This window comes from Aythya ferina (genome assembly GCF_964211825.1).
Source record: "Aythya ferina genome assembly, chromosome: 5".
Classification (NCBI taxonomy): Eukaryota; Metazoa; Chordata; class Aves; order Anseriformes; family Anatidae; genus Aythya; species Aythya ferina.
In genome coordinates, this window is record NC_140301.1 from 40,343,255 (window position 1) to 40,349,254 (window position 6,000).

At 38.0% G+C, this 6,000-nt stretch overlaps 1 long non-coding RNA gene across 1 annotated transcript in view; it reads left to right on the top strand.

Annotated features, from left to right (window-relative positions):
• The window catches only part of LOC311437770, a 51,765-nt gene extending 50,527 nt beyond the window's left edge, over nucleotides 1-1,238 (top strand). Inside the window, exon 4 of the long non-coding RNA XR_014693696.1 lies at nucleotides 1,006-1,238. This is a non-coding gene — a long non-coding RNA (uncharacterized lncRNA). The remainder of the gene's footprint in view (nucleotides 1-1,005) is intronic.
• Nucleotides 1,239-6,000: the final 4,762 nt, after the last annotated feature.

Consider the following 6,000-nt stretch of genomic DNA (forward strand, 5'->3'; position numbering starts at 1 on the left):
TGCTGATTATTTGTTACATAGAAATGACATGGTTTGCCTTGAGATATATATATATCTCAAGGCAAACCATGTCATTTCTATGTAACAAATATTTATTCCAACAAATAAAATATGTGTGATATATATATATATATCACACATTTTATTTGTTGGAATAGGGTGATAGTTCTGATGGGGCCTCTTGTAGACCTGGGAATTTTTAAGATTGAAATAGTTTCTTTGGTTATTTACAGAACGTTCATTTATAATGGTTAAGGCAGATGAGATGTTCAAGTTGTTTCTTATCATATCTTGTGGGATAGCCTAGGGCTGGACTGAGACTGCTTGTGTAAGCTCCAAGAACAATACAGCACACCAATGTACCACTTTGAGAGAAACCCAGGAAAAACAGAATTGTGGATGGATCCTATGCACTCTTGGGGAGCTAGGTGTTTGCTAGATACCATCCAGCTCCATGGATTCAAATCATTGAATGATTCAGAGTGAAATGGGAGAAGAGAAAGGCAAGGAACAAGTATGGGGATGTATGAGTATATGGATTCATACTCTCCATGCATATGAGACTTGGAGAGAAGTGAGGCAAATGATGTAACGAGGTACAGTTAGGTTGCTCCAGATGGGAAGAGACATGGAATAAATGAGCCTTGCCAGAACTGAGAGAAATAGAAAAGGCTTTTTATTGCCTCACAGGCACTACTGCAGAGCAACTGGCTTTCCTCCTACTGACTTAGTGCTTTTTATACTGGCATGGTACAAGAGCAGTTGGTTGTCTAAAGCACAGAGACATGGCAAATCTGGTCTGTGTGGAAGGATTTGAGCACCCATTGAGAAGAAGGATTTTTTTAAAATGGTGGGAGTGGGAGAACGAGGCAAATAACTTCTTCCTTCTCCTGGAACTCAATTTATTGGTGGGACCAGGAAGAAGTGGGATGAAATGTACTTATTCTCCCACTGCATTCCTGTGCATATCTTTTTTTATTTTATTTTTTATTTTTTTTCCCCTAGGTGACTGGCTGATATATCTAATCCCTTCATTATGCACAGGCTGAAAGCTGTATGCATCTGATGTTCAGATTCAGCTATAACTGTACTTTTCTGGTGATTCCTCTGAAATCTCCACATTTTCATAAACATTATTTCTGTAGAGATAAGCATATTTTGTTGAGCTGCCTGACTTAGTTAGAGATAATCACTTCTACATGTCGATTAAAAAAAGAATTTGAAGTGTGGCTTGAAAACCTTAGTGAGAAATAATTTTGTTACTGAGATGCATGTGGCTGGTGAGTGTGTGATGTTCTTTGTAGCCTGACAATTTGGTAAGTAAAATGCCCACACAAGTTAGCTACTTGGCAAAATGATCTGCCTTTACAGCTGGCAAATTTAGCTCATTTACTTCCCTCTTCTCCTAATTCCATTTTTCCCCCATAGATTGTAGTTTCATCATTTATTCTATTTCAGACGTTTGATATATCATCATTTTATTTTTTTATTATTATTATTACACTGTTTTAAAGGAAAGCTTTTCTATTTTATGGCCAAATTCTACATGTAACAACAAGCAGGATATAAACAGCAGCATATAAATGAGTGTAGACTTAAGATTTTGGTCCTAAATCTATTTTGCTGATTACAGTAGGAGACCTCATGAGTATGTAAGCTCCATAGTCTGGCTTGCTGCCTTATTTCGATGGGAAAGATAGTAATAATATATTTGTTCTGTTTGCATTTCTGTAGCATAATTCTCCACATCTTTTGCGTAGACTGATCCATTCCTTTGCATTCCCAGTTTAGAGCCTATTCTGTTCTCTCACAATGAAATTGGAGTTGGGGAATGAGAAGGGAGGGGATGTTCAAAGCATTTTATTTCTTTTTCTCAAAGAAAAATTGAGAGTGTGTATAAGAACAAAAGTTGAAGAACTTGCCCTGAATTCAAGGGGTGCATAACTACCTTCTTTGTTAGAAGGAATTCAAATCATACCCTCTTGAAAAGACAGATTCCCTTCACATCGATCTAGTTTAAGTCTTTTTTAACGCTTTTTAAATTTTAAGACTTTTTAATACTATGTTCTATGGATTTCACTAGATTGTGCAGAGGGAATAGGCTGCAGAACGTGATTTTAGGGCACAGGGCAGCCAGGTTTCTAAATAAAAGCTCTAAATCGAACTAGATGAAACTAGGCCTGGAGTTTAAATAATAAAAGTGAGGATAGATTTGCTTTCAGTACACCAGTGCATCCTTCTTCTAAATTCTTTCACAGCTGGTTATGAGTTTATTAACCATTCATCAGTACAATTAAGAGTATGCTTCTTGTCATCTGCCCCTGCTGTGCTGTGCAGATTGCAACATTGAGCATCATCATTGCACAGCCCCATAAGCAAAACCAGCTTTGATCTGGGATAATGTATAAGGGGTTAAACGCTGCAGTGCAACAGTGATGCAGATGTGCAGAGATGGGAAGGTTCTATGTGGAAATGCATTTCAAAAGGCAAGTACGCAGCCTATTTAGTGAAAATACCATGATCTTGTGGGCTACCATGCTTTGAGCAGGCACTCTCTAGAGTAGTGCTGTACTGGAATGTGATGAACCTACTCTTCTCACAGCATGTGTGTGCTCTACGTACATTCTCTTATAGCACTGTGAGCTTAACTCTTGTTACTTCTGAATTAAAGCATGAAGAGCTTTTTAGCAGTCACAACAAAATCTGAAGATATGCTGATCAAATGCAGTTCCCTTAATTCATCTTGAGGATTAGATCACCAGCATCATTTTGATTCTGGTTTCTGTGTAAAGAAAAGTTTGGTGATTTCAGAGGGCACATATCTCAAACTTTTTCTTCTTTTGGACTTGAATCAGTTGTAAACAGCTCTGTTTTGACACTTTGCCCAAGCTGAAAATCCTTTAAACTCACTAGATGACTGGATGTAAGATTTCTGTGTGAACCCTACCACAGGACCTAACAAAATACAATTACTTATGCTTATTTAACTTCTTTAATTTGCAATCTGACATTTCTTAACTGTGCTTGGAGCCAAGATTTTTTCACAGTCTTAAAGCACATCCTTCTATGTTTTTGTATGCGTATGATATTTTATGGAATGCTTTGAGCTTTTACGGATTTTTTTGGTATTAAAACCAATAAATTATTCAGAAAAGGGGATTTACTGTAAAAATTCCCACTGGAGGGAAAACTTATTGGGCTTTAAATATTAGCTAATTTTGCTCAAGCATTTGAATTGCCTTTTATTTGTCCTAAAATTGTTTTTTCCTATAGATGCTGATAAATCCCCTAGTACTTTATTTGGCACAAGCAAAACCCCTCTGTGCAATCCCCCAAACCCATTCTCAAAACTCAGACTTAAATGGGTCTGTGCCATCTGTTCCTCTTCACATTGGCAGCTCTGACTTGACATCTGGTAGTTACAGAACTAAGCGTGAGCTTGTAATTGGAATTCAGGGATCATGACAGAGATCTCATGTTCCTTGTTCTAATAAAACTTCCCTATGCTATGTGATGTTGCAGGGATGCCGTCTGAATACTGGTGTATCCAACATGCTTGTGTTTTTGATGACTCATCTGGAGTATGTAGAAGGAAGCAGGTTCATGACGATTTTTGATGTACTTTTTCAGGTAGTGAATAGGGCACACTTTAATGCTGATACAAGTATTATTTTATTTGGTGTTATAACCTCACTATTTCTATAATCTTTCTCTGGATAAACATGGGCAATATGACTTCTTCCACTGGGAGAGCTTTTAGCTGAAGGATGGCAGGATTAATCCCTGATGAGGTACTTTGTTCATTGGTAAAATGAACATAAAATGGCTGAGAGCCTCTAAGGAGTAAAGCACATGGTATTTGGGGATTGACAGTGTTATGAACTATGAAACTGAGCCAGTTGTCAGTGAAGGGAGAGCAAAATAATGACAGTAAAAAATTGATTCAAAGATTAAGTTGGCTGGTAGAAGGAGGAGAAAAGACACAGCATGTAAGAGAGACCTGGGAATCAATTAAGGAGTTGTGCTTCATTTTTTTTTTATTTTTATTTTTTCTAGAGGTACGCTTCACCTCTCCAGTCAGGATTTCTGTCCTGATCACATTCTTTTCATTCATTTTCCCTTATTTTTCTTTGCTTCATCAGTGGAAATCATTTGGGGAGTATACCCTTACTTCAGTGAAGAAACAGATTTGGCTTTTTGCTTTGGGTAGCAGCTTGAGCTCAGCTCTGCAGGGGATCCTGAGCGTAAACTTCAGCAGTTGAATTTCACTGAAAATCCAGGTTAATGCAGTTCTGCTGCCATTTAAACCCACTCTGCTTAAGATGGTTAAGAATTTCTAAGAAATTCTCCTCACCTGCTAACCCCCTCGTCCTCATGTCCCCATGTCCCTCTGTTGTCAGTGAAGCAGAGTTAAATTGCTCTCTTGCATATGCTTTTAGAGAACGATGTTCATTTTCCCCCAATTTGTCATGATGCTGCTTTAATGAAAATGATGCTCTTTCTTTTTTGAAGAGCTTTTCCTTTAATTCAGACTTGGATTTGTTTGTATCTGTTGTGGTCTGTTTCCCCCTGCGTTTCTTATGCATCTCTAAATTTGAAAGAGCCATTATCTTGACATTTTGTTTGGACTGGATTTTGAATAAATGTAATTAGGCTTTGTCACACTTCTGTTAGTCAGTCAACACAAAGTTATTTCTTTTCTCTTTGATATAAAAAGCTCCTTTAAAATGGTTCCCTTTTAATTACTCCTGAAGATGTTCATATTTGAATAAGGCTGTAAATGTCAAGTCTCGATGAGTCAGACCTAAAATCATTAGATAGCAAACTATCTCCTAGTGTTTTTGCTGTGGCCCGATTCTTGTGAAGTGCCAAGAAGTTCCTATTAGGTTCTGAGCACTTTTTTCAGCATCAAAGACGGAGCTGAAATTGCCTCGCACCTCACATCCCAATCCCATATCAAACAGCTTGATTTAACCTCAGCTATGCTTGATCTCCAAACAAACGAAGCTATGGCATTTTTTCAAGAATTAAATATCATCTTATAATTGATGGCATGCCAGGTTGCCTTTCATATGTCAGTCCCACATTATTGTATATTTGGAAATAAAAATTAAATTAGCAAGATGTACCTGTGTAGGCAGATGATTGCATACAGAGGGGTCAGTGCAATGCACATGGAAATAGAGTTATAGGGCTCTGAAGATGTCCTTAGACGTGTGTACCTATACTAGCTCTGTTCAATATTTTCTGCTGCCTCCCATCTCTTCTGCCTGGAGCTGCACTGTGGTATGTTAATTAGAACTTATTTTTACATGGAAAACAGATGTAGCAATCTATGGTAAGTGGGGAAAAAGCAGCAGAGCACAGACCTGGTATTATAAACCACTTTAGTTTCTAATGCTTCAGTATTTCCAGAAAGTGATGGTATTATTTAGACTCAGGGAGGCAAGTTGACTTTTCCTTGAAATCTTTAATTCTTCCTTCCTCTGTCCTGTTTCTTTTTCTAACACCAAGGGTCCTGAGAAAGGTCTTTTTTTTTTTTTTTGCCTCTGGCACCTGGCTCTCATGCTCTGCTGTGGATCTTCTGAGGGAGAAAACCCTCAGAGCCATTCGTCTTCCGTAAGTATCTGGTGATGAAGGGAATACTGACACTCTGCTAGCTTGCACAATTCTACCAGATTGTTCTTTCACAGAGAAAAAGCTTGAGCCTTATAAACTGCTAGTGCAGTCTTTTTGTTGCTTTTCCTCGAGATTCCTATTTTTTTATTTATGTTTGTCTTGGATTGACAGACAGTGAAGGGTTAGGAAGGTGGGATTAAGATGGGGTTCCTGACAAAGGAAAATAACCTTTCATTCCACTTCAACCTATCCTTCCACATGTCCCTGATATTTTTCACGGCTACTTGGCAAATTCAGAAGGTTAAGCTCATACAAGGTCACTACAAGGTGAAGTAGAAGAATCCAGGTCAGTGCTAACCCAACTTGTTTCATAGCTACAAG